This window comes from Beta vulgaris, chromosome 1, assembly GCF_026745355.1.
Source record: "Beta vulgaris subsp. vulgaris cultivar EL10 chromosome 1, EL10.2, whole genome shotgun sequence".
NCBI lineage: Eukaryota > Viridiplantae > Streptophyta > Magnoliopsida > Caryophyllales > Amaranthaceae > Beta > Beta vulgaris.
In genome coordinates, this window is record NC_079202.1 from 35,718,674 (window position 1) to 35,736,252 (window position 17,579).

The following is a 17,579-nucleotide window of genomic DNA, read 5'->3' on the forward strand; positions in this document are numbered from 1 at the left end:
CCAACAGCCTACACAAATTCTCACCGTTACAATTAGTATCAGGTCGAGAACCGAGTGTCTCACACCTGAGAATTTTTGGGTGCATTGTAAATGTCCCTATTGCTCCGCCCCAACAGACTAAAATGGGTCCACAAAGAAGGATGAAAATATATGTTGGATTTGAATCTCCATCAATTATCAAATATTTAGAGCCAACAACTGGCGATTTATTTAAGGCTCGATTTGCTGACTGTCATTTTAATGAGTCAGTATCCCATCCTTAGGGGGAGAAAGTGGACCCACAAAATATAAAAACATAAATTATATGGAACGCCGAAAATGTCATTTACCTGAGAACAAATTCATGTGAACAAGAAGTCAAGAAAATTGTTCATCTGCAAAGTATTGCAAACCAATTGCCAGATGCATTCACAGATTCTAAGAAAGTGACAAAGTCACATGTACCTGCTGCGAATGCTCCGGAACGGATTGAAATTCCTAATGACAATAAGGCCATTGAAAATGAGTCAATAGCACGTCGAATACGTGGCAGAAACCGAGAAAATGAAAAAGCAAGGTGAAACAACAAACGAAAATGATATAAATCCTCCAACAGAGCATGATGAAATCATAATGAAAACAAAAATGAAGAAAACGTGTTCCAGAAGAAAAGGAACATGAAAGCATAGACAAAATGAAACTTCAATTAATTATGTTTCTACAAAGAACAATGGAATCGAAAAGATGTTGTCTTGAATGAAATTTTTGCTTACTCGATAGCGGTTGAAATGACATACGATGAAAATGATGTAGAGACCAAATACAGTTGATGAATCGCCGTAGAAAAGATTGGCCAAAATGGAAAGAGGCAATTCAAGCAGAATTGAGATCACTTGAAAAACGTGAAGTATTCGCTCAAATAACCCAAATACCAAAAGGTGTAAAACCAGTTGGGTACAAATGGGTTAATGAGAAAAATGAGGTTATAGATATAAGGCAAGATTAATAGCCCAAGGTTTCTCGCAAATGCCAGGGATTGATTATGATGAGACATATTCTCCAGTAGTCGATGCAACTACACTAAGATTTCTGGTAAGTTTATCAGTTTCGAAAGGATTGCAAATGAGATTGATGGATGTAGTGACCGCATATTTGTATGGCTCACTTGACACAGATATTTATATGAAAGTTCCTGAAGGACTAAAACTACCAGAAAATTGCATGCCCAAAGAGATGTTTTCAATAAAATTGAGAAAATCACTCTATGGGTTAAAACAATCTGGAAGAATGTGGTATAATCGTCTTAGTGAATACCTATTGAAAGAAGGATTCAAAAATAATCAAATCAGTCCCTGTGTTTTCATTAAGCGATCTAAATCAGGATTCGCGATCATTGTTGTATGTCGATGATTTGAACATTATCGGAACTCCTAGAGAACTTGAAGCGATGCAAATACTTGATGAAAGAATTTGAGATGAAAGATCTCGGGAAGACAAAATTTTGCCTTGGCCTCAAATGGAACATCTAAGAAATGGGATTTTTGTCCATCAATCAAATATACAGAAAAAATCCTGAAAGTTTTTCATGGACAAAGCCCACCCAATAAGTTCTCCAATGGTAGTGCGTTCCTAATAGAAAGATGATCCATTCAGACCACGAGAAGAAAACGAAGAATTCTTGGTCCTGAAGTACCATATCTAAGTGCAATTGGTGCTTTGTACTTGGCTAACAATACTCGACCTGACATAGCTTTTTCAGTAAACTTGTTAGCTAGATACAGCAATGCACCAACAAAGAGACATTGGAATGGAGTCAGACACTTATTACGTATCTTCGAGGAACACAAGACTCTGGATTATTCTATCCAGTGAAACCAATGTGTCACTCATTGGATATGCAGATGCTGGTACCTATCAGATCCGCAAAAGGCTAAGTCGTAATCCGAGTATCTATTCACTTATGGAGGTACTGCAATATCTTGGCAATCAACAAAGCAGACTTTCAAATCATGCAGAACTAATTGCTCTTTATGAAGCTGGAAGAGAATGTGTATGGCTAAGGTCAATGATAAAAAATATGCAAGAAGAATGTGGAATGGAAACAATAGCAATATCTAACTATCATCTACAAAAACAATACTGCATGTATCACCCAAGTAAGCGAAGGGTACATCAAAGAAGACAAAACTAAACATTTATCACCAAAGCTCTTCTTCACTCATGACCTCCAATCATGTGAGAATCTTGCAGATTTATTCACCATATCCCTTTCAGCGAAGAAATTTGAAGAATTAGTCCGAAAAATTGGAATGCGTCATCTTCATGATATATGCAAGATTCAGGGGGAGTATTATATGTGTTGCACCATTTTTTCCTTCGACCAGGTTTTTATCCCACCGGATTTTTTCTGACAAGGTTTTTAATGAGGCAGTTAATCTTAAGCATATAAGGATACATGATAATTTTACACTTCTCCCTATTTATGGATTTTTCCCACAGAGTTTTTCCTAACAATGTTCTAAATGAGATAATGTCTATTATGAGTTATCAGTGGACATTCAAGGGGGAGTGTCAAGAGAACAGTGGAATTTAAGCATAATGGAGTTCACCTAACATGCATTCAATGCATGGATGAATATTTTCTCCCAGATGATGTGATTGTTGATTTTGTGCAAATTACACAGTGAAATTTGTATCTATAAATACTATCTTTTGTAAGAAGCGAGTTCGCTCAATTCTGATACAATATACTTTTCTGATAAATTTCGATTAATAACCTTCCTCTGCATATATTTCTCACAACCGACATTTATTTTTGTCATTATTTATTTTCCAAGCTCAATTATTAACATTATCAACGCTAGCGATTAGTATTTGAACGGTGGGGAGTGGTGAGGCCAAGTATTAGCCTATTAGGGCAAGCTCGTGGATTGAGTATCCCTATATAAAACTTCCCTTAGCCTGCCAATTAAGCTTATCAGCCGTAAGCTGTTCTTCGTCTCTCTCTCCTCCTATTAGAATTCACATCTCATACTGGGTGATTTTTTCACCTTAAAACTAATTTCATGATTTTATTATTTTACTATAAATCTTGTCCAATGTTGTGTTATTTTTGTAGTTTACATAATCATATTGCAAATTCACGACGAATACTATTATATAGCCAAGCAAATCAAATGTGTTTGAAATTCTTAATAGTTTTATTTTTTATTTTGATGTAAAAGGGTGATGAATCTCTTTACTCTTACAAACGCAGCATCTCATCTGATTTGGGTTGCAATGAGCGTGGTAAATCCACACGAGATTTCTGACTTCTCTCTGTTTTTATTAAAATCTCAAAAAAAAAAATTTATTCTTGCTAGTTGTTTCTTGATCATATGCAAATTTCAATTTGCGTAAAGATAGCATCTTCGAACTGTTTACATATTAAATCAAATGGATTTTTTTTCTTATTTGTTGATTCAATTGTAATTGGTGCTTCTTACTGACAAAGAAATGTTCAAAACCATTTTCTCAAAATAGTTTAAATTCGAGTCGACCTTTACAATTTCTTTCCACAATTTTTTTTTTTAATATTCTTGTTGAAATTATGCTGTAGGCTGTAGCCTATGAGATCTGATTTTTATTTAATTTTTATTCATATGAGCCACGAATGCATTATAAAGAAATGAGAGAGAATTTGAACTTGTAAACTATTATTTATAGTATCTCAATCTTAATCATTAGGTTAAGACATTCTTGATAGATTTGATTGGTTGAGCGTTTGTGTCATTGCACTATGTTGTAAGTTCGAATTCTACATGGTTCTTGAAAGTTGAAACAAGTAGGAAGAGGTGTTACTCTACATAGGTTATGTTTGTAATATGACGAAGTTGGTTACAAACTTAATGGGACTGTTTACTACTCCCTCCGTCCCATAATATAGTGCTTGTTTCTATTTTACACGGTCTTCAAAACGTAACTTTGACCTTTAATATCTTCAATTTCGTATTAATAAAAAATATAAAAATTTGATATTATGAAACTACACATTGAGACGAATCTAACAAGATCCCACATGAATATGTTTTTTTATTTATACAAATGAGAATATTTGGTCAAAGATTTTAAAGTTTGACCCACCAAAAATGAAGTAGGCACTATATTATGGGACGGAGGGAGTATAACGAAGCTACTTAAAAGTAGGCCTCTTAATTTGGTTGGGTTCGTGTTCGGGTCAAGTAAAATCGGGTTGAGAACCCCTAACTTGAACTTGATCTGTTTTAATTTTCAGGTCTATCATCAACCATAACTTGATTTGAAAGTTATCGGGTCCACGTGACTTGATCTATTTAACCCGACTTTTTCAGGTTAACCCGGCCCATATAACTTGATTTTTTTTCTTCAAAAACAGTTGCATAGTCCATAATTGGCACTTGGGCCTTGAAATTTCAACAAAGTTTTAGCTAACCAAGTTCATACTTGGCAATATCACATATATATAGTACCAACCACCAAGTTCTAGCTAACCAAATTCATACTTGACAATATTACAAACCAAATGAGCGAAGTTTTATAAAATAAAACAACATAAATGTATCCTTAATGTTTTAGACTTAGACAACCACAAGTCCACAACCCAAATAAACATTTTTCTTTTTTGGTTTCACAGCATTTGTAGGAGTGGAGTTGATCTCCTCTGCCTTTGATGAGAGCTCAATTTGCTCCTTGAAGTTGTCATCAACCATAGTAAACTAGGAACCAAAGTAAACAAATGAATAAAGAGCAAGAAAAGATAGGAAAACAGAAAAAAAAACAGAACATTAATACTAATTGGTAGGAAAAATAGAAAATAACATAGAAAAATAACATTAAACAGAAAAATAGCATAGAAAAATTAAATAGAAAATAAATGACAGAACATTAAACAGAAAATTAAACAAAAAAAACTAACACATTAAACAGAAAATAACATAGAAAAATAGAAAAAACAGAAAATTAATAGGAAAAGAACGAAAAAAAGAGCAATGAAAATAAATGACAAAATACGAAAAAAAAGGGTCAAATACAAAAATCACATAAATAACAGAAAACAGTAGAAAAAACGAAAGAAAATAAATGAGAAAATAAAGGACAAAATAAGAAAAAATAAATTGACAAAAGAAGAATACCTGATGTTGAAGAAGAGTAGCAAATATTTTGATTTCTGAAGGAGAATGAAGAAAATAAGAAAAAAAAATTCGAGCAAAGAAAAATACTAGGGTTTTTTCGCCAGGTACCCCTGTGGTTTTTCAAAATTCATGGGGTACCCCTGGTTTTAAAAAAATGCACAAGGTACCCTTACTATTTCAAACAAATGTACGAAATGCCCTTAATGACTAACGGTGTTAAGTTTCCGTTAGTCATATTTACCATTTTGCCATTGTTAACCCCTAACCCTAAATCCTAAACCCTAACCCTAAATCCTAAACCCTAACCCTAACCCCCACCACCCCCACCACCCCAGTCCCCTCCCTCCCCACCCCAGCAGCCCCCCCCCGCAGACCTCCTCCCCCCGCAGCACACAGCAGAACCCCCTCTCCTACCTCCCTCGTTGATTTCCTCCCTCACCCCCTCCCTCTAGCTTCTCTTTCCTCCTCAACCACCAACCATGAACCATCCTCAACCGCACAAGCAACCACCTGGGTGGTGGTAAATTCGCACAAACAACCGCACAAGCAACCACATGGGTTGGGGGAAATTCGAAGGAAATCGACAAGGGGCGATTTCCCCTTCTCTCTCCTGGCACAAGCAACCACCACCTGGATGGTGGGAAATTTGAAGGAAAATCGACAGGGGACAATTTCCCCTTCTCTCACCTCGCACAAGCAACCACCTGGATGGTGGGAAATTTGCACAAACAACCACACACAACACACGAAATAAATCGATGGGGTTGGTGGAAATTTGAAGGAAATTGCCAGGGGACGATGGGAGTAGGGGAAATTGACGGAAATCTATTAAGTGGGGAAAATCGACGGGGGTGGGGGGAAATCGTCGAAAATCGACGGGGGTGGGGGAGGGGACTGTGAGGGATGGGGGGAGGGTGGTTGCCGCGGGGGTGGGGGAGGGGAAGGGTGTTGCGGGGGGTGGGGGGAAGGGCGGCTGCTGTGGGTGGTAGGGTATGTGAGAGGAGGGGTGTTGCGGGTGGTGGTGGGTGGGTTGGGTAGGGGAGGGGTGGTGGGTTATAAGTTAGGGTTTAGTTAGTGAATTAGGATTAATTAGGGTTTAATTAAGATTAGAGGGGTGAATTAGGGTTAATGACTAACGGAAACTTAACACCGTTAGTCATTAAGGGCATTTCGTACATTTGTTTGAAACAGTCTGGGTACCTTGTGCATTTTTTTAAAACCAGGGGTACCCTATGAATTTTGAAAAACCACAGGGGTACCTGGTGAAAAAATCAAAAATACTAATTGAAGAAATAAAGAGCAACGAAAAAAAATGAACTTTACAAGTGAGAGAGAGCGAGCAGCGAGCAGCGAAGAAGACGGAGCAGGGAGCAGCGAGTGGCGAAGAAGACGGAGCAGGGAGCAGCGAGTGGCGAAGAAGACGGAGCAGCGAGCAGCGAAGAAGACTGAGAGAGAGTGAGCGTCGAGCAGCGTAGAAGAAGAATGCGAGAGACTGTGAGAGAGAGTGTGAGAGAGAGAGAGTGAGGCGTTAGAAATTCTAAGGTTAGGAATGTGAGAGAGAGAGTGAAAGACTGTGAGAGAGCGAGTGAGGAGTTTATTATTTTGTTTTTAGGCCCAAAATCTTTGGGCTGGACAAACATCAAAAGTTCAAAAACAATTTTTTTTTCTTAGTTCAATTATTCGGAACAGGTTATACGGGTTGACCCGACCTGATTTGACCCATTTACAAATCAGGTCAGGCAGGTCATTTTCAGGTCAGAAAATTCGACCTGAACCTGACCCATTTAACTTTCAGGTGGGGTTCGCGTCAGGTCAGCTTTTGCTAGACCTACTTGAAAGTGGAAACTCTAGTCTCTAGCCTTAGATTCTTTTTTGGTTACAACCTGTATACTTAGCTTGACTACCTTTTTTTTTTCTTTAAAATTAAGATTAATTTATTGATTCAAAGTCATAGGACATCTACAATAAAAGTCAAAACTAAGCAAATACATATCAAAATGAATAAATACGATTCTAATATGACAAAATCACGACTGTTGAGTAGATTTAACACACTTCTGGAATCCCTCACATTGCTGTCTGATGCAGCCTTCTGCAATGGGGTTTGTCGATCTTTTGTAGTTTTGAAGTTAAACCAGATTCAATTCAAGTGATTGTAAATGAAGTCTTGATATCTGTTGCAACTTTGCACAAATTTCGATCAACGAATCAACATTTTGAATTACACAAAAATTCAAAAATAAATTCTCTAAACTCTCATATGGAGAGAGATAAAACCCAATATATGGAGACATAACCCAATATATGGGTAGAAAAACTCTCCATTAGAGAGAGACCCACGTATATTAGAAATATAAACTTAAAAAACTAGTAATAAAAGGAGAAAAGAGGCTTACCACTGTCCAAAAGGGTGGTGGTAATCCCTAGGTTGAAAATTAGTGTTTTGTGGAAGAGGAGAGAGAAGAGAGAAAAAAAGGAGAGCGGAGGCGATGAAAGTTTTTTAAACGATTACATTGGATACTTTTATTGGCTTGACTACCTAGAGGTGGGTGAGGAAATAAGAAAATTCAATACCCACAAATATGGACAAGTTGACATTTACTTAATGTAATTCTATAAGGAAAAACACTTGGCATCTCATCATGAGAGGTTAAAATGGTGTAAAATTGGTACCAATACATATACCAAAATTTAAAGTTGATACCAAATTACCAATATAAATACTAAAATTTAAAATTGATACCAAATTAAGGGTTGATTCATATGATTCGGTATGAAGTATGGAGCAAAATCCATATCTATAGTTTGTTTACAAAATTAAAAGATTTAAAACCAATACCTTAAACCCATAAGGTATGGGGTTTAGAAACCCAAGGGGGTAGGTGGGTATGTCTCATACCAATACCTCAAGGTATCAAATAGAAGAAAAAAATCCATTCCTAAATAAAACCAAACACATGGTATTAGGTATCAAGTTCCAAACCTATACAACCTTGGTTTCATTCCTGATTCCAAACTCATACCACTATATGAACCAAACGACCCCTTATTGTACCAAAGGAGTTATTAGTGACAGTTCACAAAAAACGAAATTGAAAAATCCCATATCCAAAAACCGGAAAATCGGTCAAAATGGGCGGTTATCGAAACAGAAAATACGGGATTGAACAGTTCGGTTACCGAACCGGTAAAAGTGATGGTTTAACGGTATGGTTACGATTATGATTTTTTATATAACGGTTAACCGAAAAACCGGATAAATTTATTTATTATCGTTATTATTTAATTTTTTATAATAATTATATTAATTAGTTAATTTTATTAAAGGCAGTAATTAGTATGTAAAGTGTAGAGTGTGCACTCATTGGAGACTAAGAAATGTTTGTGTGCAGAGTGTGCACTCACTGGAGCAGCCCACACTTGGATTTGCATGTGCACTTGCTGCTTTTTTTTTTTCTTTGTAACTTCTCACTTTGAACTACCAACTTGTAATAGTTTAATTTTTGTGCTTGTTTTTTTCTTAGAAGTTTAAGATATGTTTTCATTATATTGTAATATTGTATGGTGTGGAATGTTTTTAGAGATGATTGCCTTTTATAGAGAATCTTGGTATTAATGGTATATTATTTTTACTGAGAAAAAATTGAAATCTAACATATAAAATTAGTAAAATAATTTGATAAAACTTGAGTAACGGTTAATGGTTAATCGGGGAACTGTATCGAAAAACCGATAAACCGTTTATGCGGTTGATAAATGCGTAAAATAATATATTTATCTCCCCTTATTTTATTATTATAAGTATGTTTATATTATTATTTTAATGCATTTCATATATTTTTAATATTATCAAATATAATATGATAGGTTTTTATTATTTACTAATATTACTTAATTATAATATTTTTTGTTTCATGATGAATCTTAGTCCAAGGAATGAAGAAAGAGTCAAAGTCCAAAATGCAAATCCTGCAGAATATAAATGCAAAACCCAAATAGAAGACAAGAAGACAAAGCCCAAAAGAAAGAAAAAATAAAAATAAAAAAAAGAGAAAAGAAAACAGAAGAACAAAATCAAGAGGAGAAGCACGTGAGAATTGAAGCAAAGAAAAGATAACAGAGGAACGCATCATCTCCCTCTTCGGTCCTCTCTCTTCGACACCCCATCATCCTCCTTCAAACCGCCTCTTTCCATCACCCTTCTCCACCAATGAAGAAACACACAACAACTTGCACGACACAGCAACTTGCACGACACAGCAACTTGCAACCAATCACGACCAACCGTCGACCTGCAGCGCCGCAAAGCCGCAAAGGAGAAGGCGGTTTCAACCCGAAACTTGGGGCCTAATTCTCCTCTTTAATTGGTTCGAAATTCTGCATTTTGGGCGGCGAATTGGGGTATAAATACCCCATTGAAGGTTCCGAAAAAAGGATGCAAGAATTTCCACAGAAAATTGAGTGATAAAAAATCAGAGAATTTCGCGAGGTTTCGGGGGCTAATTTGGAGTGCGCAAGTTCGACGGAGGACAGCCTTGGGTTGGAGTCCTAGCACACAAACCGGGGAGGGTGAAGTTCAAGTTCGATTGTAGGTGCGAAATCCGAATTTCGAAGGCGAATTTCCGCGCTATACATAAGTCTTCTTTCTTTCTCTTGCACTTTCAATTTAGTTTTGAAATTTCCCGATTATACTTTTGAATTTCATAGTAAGTTTGGATTGTATTATTTGAATTGAGTTGGATTGTTCTGTTAAATTTACAAGTTGAAATCAAGATTGGTATAGTTGGATACTCAAGTTATATTTGATTTTAATGTTCATATTTCAACTTAATGCTTAATTTGCTATCTTATTAGGTATAAAGTTGAGGTTATTGCTAGTTATGTAGTTTAGCCTAGTCTAAATTGTATAACAACAAGTGGCACCTAGTTTAATTTAGGCCTGCAAAATGTTGTAAGTTCAAACTAGAATATAACTTGGACTAGTTCTTTAAACATAAAGATATGTTATGTTTAGATTAACTAGGGATTAACGATGTACTTCTAGTTCTATAATGCTTCTAGTTTAATCGTCGGAAGTTGCGAAATACTTATGGTGATTAGATTAGTTTAGAATCGATATTCGGCCTAGTTCAATGTTGATTAAAAGTATGGAAGTATAGGGGAGTTTGGCTACTTGAATTCCTACAGTTAATCTATCTAATCAATCTTGGATTTGTGAAATTCGAAGCATAATCAAGGTTAAGAAATTATAAATCTCTGAAAATATTATGAGCGTAAAGTGGAATTACTTGTCATCACTTGTAAATATAGGATAGATTTATCTTTAGTAGTTTGTAAATTGATAAAAACGTCTTGTGAACCCCCCAAAACAATGTGAATATGTATATATTAATAAATAACATGTATATAATAGTTAAGTACTCTTAATTAGTTGAACTTAGATTTTAGGATTATATAAACTTCTCTGTGGGATCGACCCTTATTTATCGCTGTACTATACTTAGATAATATTAACCTGGATAAAATAAGGTTTTAATTTGTACGCATAACGACACGTACCAGCGGTTACAGTTTGAACGGTTATGGTTCGCGAAAAATGGGGAACTGATACTTCCGGTTACCGTCACGAAATTTTATTTCGGTACGGTTAACCACCCATGAACACCTCTAATTAGTGATACCAAAGTTAAAAGTTGATACTAAAGTAAGTATAATTGGTGCTAAAGTAAGTATAATTGGTACCAAAACTCAAAGTTGATACCAAAGTTCACTTAAACTAGGTACCAAAATAAGAGTTATTTTGCATGGTTCCTAAATGCAACTCTCATTTACCATATGCAACCCACCTAAGTACCGAAAATACCCTTATTCATTCAAAACCCATTTCTCCCTCTTCCTCTCCTCTCTCATCACCCTTTTTTTTATCCTTCTCTTCGATTTCATCTCCTCATTTCTGGTTCAAAATCTCACAAATTCGTCCACCATTATACCCCAAATTCCTTTGCAATCTCTTTAATCTTTATGAAAATGTTGGAAAATTGATATACTAGATCTTTTACACATTTCAGGTTCAATTTCAAGTAAAGAAGTTAATTGAATTTCATCCAACTTTCTTTCAGAATCTCGAAGGGAATTTCATATTTTAAGGTTAGTTTTCTCCCCAATTTTTTGTTTTACTAGTGTAATTTTAGATTTGTGCAACATTCAAACCTATTTCGTACTATTATATTACCAATTTTCGATTTTGAGAATTAGGTTCGATTTGTGTAAATTTGCATGATTTTTGGTTGATTTCTGCGAAATTATTTTTGAGGATTAAGTTGGATTTGTTCAATTCAATAATACATTTTCCCCCTTGGTTCGATTTGCCCCCAACCTTTGTGTAGATCTTTTGTCATTTTCACATTATTTGATAGTGTTGGTTAGAATTCCATATAGATCTAATGGACTTCATGTTTATTGAACAAAATGATTGCCTATTTTTCATGTAACTGGGATGAATTAATGGCTATTGTTTCATGTAATTGGGATGAAGAGGTTGTTATTGTTTCATATAGCTGGGTTGAAACAGTTGTGCTTATTTTATGGATTTGGCATGAAGCTTACAAACATAGCCTAGCATCTTATGTGTATCTCTCTGTCAGATTGCAAACCATAACTATAAGGACTGAAGAAGCAACATTCTTTGTCTCAAAAGACCACGACCCTGAACACAGAGGAACCCACACTGCATCATTTTTTTATAATAATTGGGTGTCAGCCTGTCAGGTAGCATGGTACACTACAATAGCAAGAGAGAATAGTTGTCAATGATAATTGATTGAGATCATCATTATATAATCATCCCCTCCATCTCTTTATTTAGCCTAGAGAAAAGTTTCGTAGTTCCACTAAACCAGTAACTATCAAAGTCTTAACTACACATGAGAAAATTTACATGGAGAAATGCTGCAAAGTTGGTATTGCACCCTCACAAGTGAACTGTAGTTTTTGTCAGGGTGCTCTATAAATAAACCACATTAACTTATGTATGCAGATGAAAAAGAAGATGAAGACACATTCGACCTCCCTCACTTTGCTTTAGAACAGTTATTAGAATCATTTTATAACTAGTGAAGTCTTTGTCTACTAATGATGAGGACCACATATTAGTTAGCTTTACAATTAAATTTGATTGTAGGTAATCCATGTAGGCCACAACTTCTCAGTAAGTACATGAAAATAACATCTGCCTAGTTATCTTATTTGGTGTTTTATTTGGTAATGACTTAGTAAACATAGAAAATTGGAAGAGCAATGTCTATTAGTGTAAGCTGTGTACTAACTTGCTAGTCATTTCTGTGGTGGGTGAAACAACACCCAGTTAAAAAATCTCCAACCCTTGAACCGTGATACTCTCTAAGGAACCAGAACTTCAGGTAGCAACTCTTCTCATTCCCTCCCTCTCATCTCACAATCTATATTACTATTTTTTTAATCAAAACATTATGCCACATTTGACTTCGTCTAATCTTGATAAATTTGCTTATAATTTTATGGAGGTAAAATTTTCTATTTTTTATTCTTACCCTGCTCCTTGCATTTAATTCAATCATTTCATAATTTACTTATTTCTTATTAACTTATGTATGCAAATGACAAATAAACTAAAAAGAAGACTCGTTTAGACGGTAGGAAAGTAACATTTTATGCCAGGGCTACTCGTGCGGCTAGGAGATCATCACAGGATCCTGATTCGGGTGTTGGCGGTTTCAACGAGGAACATGTTTTCGAACCAGAGCAACCCGAGGAAGATCATCCCAGGATCATGATTTGGGTAAAACGTCCTCGTACTTGTGATTGGAAGTTGACTGCACCAGCACCAGGAGGACCACTATCTACAGATTTGCTACGTGTTTATCAATGTCATGTAGATTGTTACATTTGGGAGAAAAATGTGAGTACTTATGTGTGGTAGATTGGTTTGTTATCAGAATTTCATCAAATTTGTATCGGAAAAAGCAATAAATGAAATATCAATATGGTAGTTTTTTAATTGATTTTTGTGTACTTTACCAGATTGAGCGTAGTTGTTTGGTTATTCAGTCACGAACACATGTGATTGATCTCTTTTGATTTGAGCCTCGTGATACATGGTATATATTTGTGAAAAGTACTGGGTTAGGTCATTTGAGAGAATGCATGTTTCCTCATCATAATGCACCATTAATATCATCTTTTGTTGAGAGATCACCCCCCGAAACTAATAGTTTTCATTAGCCCTTTGGAGAGATGACAATTACATTACATGATGTATCTTTGATTTTGGGTCTTCCTATTAACGGGCTTGCTATTAACCATCCAATGCAACAAAAAGGAATCATGGAATTCACTATTTCCTTTTATTGGTAAATTGTTTAATACAGATACAAAAGAAATATAGTTTGAACATGCACATGGTGGAATTAAGTTGTCAAAAATTAGAGAGACTTTGATGGATCCAAAAAATGAGTATGGTGCGGATCATCTAGCTAGAGGGTTTTTAGTTTCATTACTTGGGTCCACTATATTTATTGACAAAAAAGTAGAACGAGCATCCACTATATTATTTCCTCTAGTCAGCGACCTTGTTAGTGTCAAGTGATACTCGTGGGCTTCGGTAGCTCTTGTTTATCTTTATCGGAAACTTGGCATAGCTACAAGAGCAGAGACTAAGCAAGTTGCAGGATCATTTACTCTTCTTGAGGTAAGAAATTAATTACATTTAAATATCGTTTGACTTAAATTCTCAATTCAATTTTTGCGTTCTTTTTAATTAAGGTTTGGATATATGAGCACTTTCTAATGTTTTGACCCATGGCCAATCCTAACTATTTGCCCGGTGAGCACCCTCGCGCTATGAAATGGGACGCTCAGACTCCAACACCAAAATTACTTTCAACACCGCAATAACACTATAACACCCCTGAATTTCGAGTGATTAATTCAATTAAATAATATTAAAATTCTATAGAAAATTCGGCAGAGTTCCGTTTGAAAAATGGACTGCCTAAAATTTAATTTAGGACTCGCGTCCGAATTTTAAACCTGTTTCAACAAATCAGCAATCCAAATTCCAAATTCCCAACAACTCCACTCATTCAAATACCAACAAAATTCCGGTTATAACTACTCGAAATCCAAACGTGTTATTCCACGATTATTACGAGAATAATCGCTAAGGAAGAACTACCTGCACCAAAACTAAATTAAAGCTTATTTTAAACTATTACAACCCAGCCGAATACAGATTTAGGTGGATTAATATTTACAACCCTAAGTCTCAAAATATTGATTATATATATAAGAAATTCACCAAAACAGAACTATTATAACTATATTTACGCAAAACTAGTGGACGTTGCTCTCCGCCCATACCCCGACTCTAAGCCTTCATGTACCTGCATATATCAAGCTTGTAGTATCAGCCAAACAGGCTGAGCAAGATTCAATACTGTAAGCCAAATACATATGCAGGTAGGATGCATTAATTATATCCTACAAATCATTCACTTTTGCAATCCCAATACTAAATAAAACATTGTAAAACATTTTTCTTCATTTCTTTTCCAAACCAAATACTTTTCTATTTTCTCTACTAAAACAGTTTCTTTCAGAATCTTAGAATCATAAATCTATGGAATGGAACGAACTTTCTTTCCCATTGGGCTAGCTAGGCCCTCTGGGTAACTTTAGACAAAGACCCCTAGTGTGCACACCCCACAAACGGTCAAACCGTAGCAGAAGATCTAAGTCTGAGGTACTGATCAACGTACCCCCAACTATTCTGTAATGTCGAGACGATCCCGACAAAGTTCCAATTCCTTGAGACACCATAAAGGCAATCCCAACCAGTTTAAAAACATAAAACTATCCATAAATCTTTTCTGTAACTTTCTATAATTCAAGGTTTGAAAACAAACTATCCGTATTAGGAGGAACATCCTCCTATTCAAACCAATCTCAACTCAAGAAGAAACATACCTTTATAATCTTTCTCATAAATATGAAAGTTTTAGTTGAAATCTTATCTTTTGTAGACCTTTCTCGTAACTATTAAAGATTTAAGTAAGGAATCTTACCTTTAAACTATATCAAACCAACTAGCTCAGTGAATACGGCTCCTTAATGAAACCGGAATCTACAATATAAATGTGTGTACTTCGTAAGTAAAAGACTTGGATACAACTAACTCTAGTTCACAAAGCCATCAACCTTTTCTAATTTCACATAAAACATCAAACAAACATATGTTCTTTACCATATAAATGACTTTCATGTTCTAACGTCTAACTCAAACCGTCTAAGTCAACCGTCTCATAAACCGTCTAACTAAAACCCTTACCAAATTAATCAAAATCATCTTACTTTATATAAAATCAACATTAAAGAATCATATGTTCATATGGTAACTCAAAAGTTCATTATGAAGCAATTATATGAAAAGTAGAGTTTTAAATCAACTATATAAAATATGAAATTTGAACAGAAACTTAATATGAGCATAACTTTCTCCTACGAAGTCCAAATCAAGCGTTTCTTGAGCCTATCTTGAGTAAAATTTCAATACGAACAACTTTTGTGAAATAGTATTTTTGCTAAAAATGCCGATAAATTGCCTAAAAACGCAAAATACGAACCTGAACTGGTAATTCTACGAATTACAGCACACTATATCAATTCACTTGAACATTAACAAGCTTCCTACTATTCTAAACTAACTATTAAACTCATGAATGAACATTCAACTCAATAAATTCCACATAATTCAACCAAACTCTAAAATCAAAAACCCCAATTCAATTTCAATCTAAAAACCCTAACTTCATAATTTTTAAAAGAAAACTTAAATTAGTTGAGGAGTTCATCTTACCCACTAATATAGATGATTGGGATGAGAAATAACTTGCAAACCCCTAATTCGAGCACCAAATGCTCCAAATTACAGCAACGACGACCCCCTTTTCTTCCTTGCGCCGCCTACTTCTATGCGTCACCTCTAGTGGCGGTTGTGGTTGTGTCGTGGCACGGTGGTGGTTGTGTGATGAAGGTAGAATTTTGAGAGAAGAAAATGGTGAAGATGTTGGAGATGGTGAAGTGGTTAAACGGTGGTGAAGCGTTATGAAATGTCGTTCTTTTGTTGTTATATTTTTTTTTCTTTTTTTTTTCTTTTCTTGTTTTATTTTTCCCTTTTCCCCTTTCTTACATATATGTGAGTATATTTCCTCTTATTACTATTATTAGTTAACTTACTTACTAAACTTGTCCCACTATAAGCATATAAATTATTTACAAAATAATTCCTAAAGATAAATGAATTTAATTATTAAATAAACTAAAAATATAATATAGTTAATAAATAAATAATAAACTTTTCAAAAATCGGGGTGTTACAATCTACCCCCTTAAAAAAGTTTCGTCCTCGAAACTTGAAACAATTCTTAAACTCGTAGCGAAAATCCTACACTTACTTTAGCTCATTAACTTTACATGTTTAGCCAACTATCTATTATTAAAGTACGAAAGATAATAACTATATAGTATCAAACTTGCACATAAACTATCTCACTAGCATACTCTCAACATGCCATTAACTTTCAGGTAGAATCAAACACTTAATACAAGTCAAAATTATCTTTAAATACTAAGAATTGAAATGAAGTCATACTGATTCCACCCTCCATAAAAAAATTAGTTACGTCCTCGTAACTATATAAGCGTGCCTATTGAAATAGGTGGGGATATTGAGCTCGCATCGCATCCTCGATTCCCAACTAAGTTCATCGTCCTTGTGGTTCGACCACAATACTTTCACCAGTTTAACTTCTCCATTCCGAGTTGCTCGAACTTTACTATCAAGAATTTTCATAGGGACCTCAACATATGAAAGGTTATCTTCTAGTTGCAATTCATCAGGTGTGAGTACATGTGAGGGGTCACTAATGTAATGATAAAGTTGAGAAATATGGAAAACGTTGTGAACTCGAGCTATCCCTGGAGGTAATGCCAATCTATAGGCAACTTCACCTATCCTTTCTAGGATCTCATACGTCCGATGAACTTAGGGCTTAACTTGCCCTTCATCCTGAATCGCATTACTCCCTTTATAGGAGAAACATTCAAGAGTACTTTCTCACCGACTTCAAACTCTGCATGTCGTCTGTATTTATCAGCATAATTTTCTGTCTATCTGTGCCGCTTTCATTTCTGTTGTATCAGTTTTACTTGTTCTACAGTTTCTTGATCATTTCAGGGCCAAGAACACAAGATTCACCAATATCACTCCCACAAAGAGGACTACGACACTTGCGGCCATACAAGGCTTCATATGGGGCCATTCCTATTGAAGAATGATAGCTATTATTATACGAGAATTCTATCAAGTCTAGTTTATCTTCCCACGAGCCTTGAAATTCTAAGGCACATGCCCTT

The 17,579-nt window shown here is 35.3% G+C and overlaps 2 long non-coding RNA genes across 4 annotated transcripts in view; one reads left to right on the top strand and one right to left on the bottom strand.

Annotated features, from left to right (window-relative positions):
* The first annotated feature begins 8,463 nt into the window (after positions 1 to 8,463).
* On the top strand, positions 8,464 to 13,164 carry LOC109134943 (uncharacterized). Of its 3 annotated transcripts, none has more exons than XR_007274124.1 (2): positions 8,464 to 9,766; positions 11,198 to 13,164. It is a non-coding gene; the product is annotated as an uncharacterized LOC109134943 (long non-coding RNA). The 3 variants fall into 3 exon arrangements; XR_007274122.1 differs by having other exon boundaries at positions 8,464 to 9,721; XR_008968533.1 differs by having other exon boundaries at positions 8,464 to 9,717.
* A 914-nt stretch (positions 13,165 to 14,078) lies between these two features.
* LOC130590674 (uncharacterized) overlaps positions 14,079 to 17,579 on the bottom strand; it is a 13,355-nt gene continuing 9,854 nt past the window's right edge. Inside the window, exons 2-3 of the long non-coding RNA XR_008968534.1 lie at positions 15,230 to 15,288; positions 14,079 to 14,548 (exon numbers count right to left, since the gene is read on the bottom strand). This is a non-coding gene — a long non-coding RNA (uncharacterized LOC130590674). The remainder of the gene's footprint in view (positions 14,549 to 15,229; positions 15,289 to 17,579) is intronic.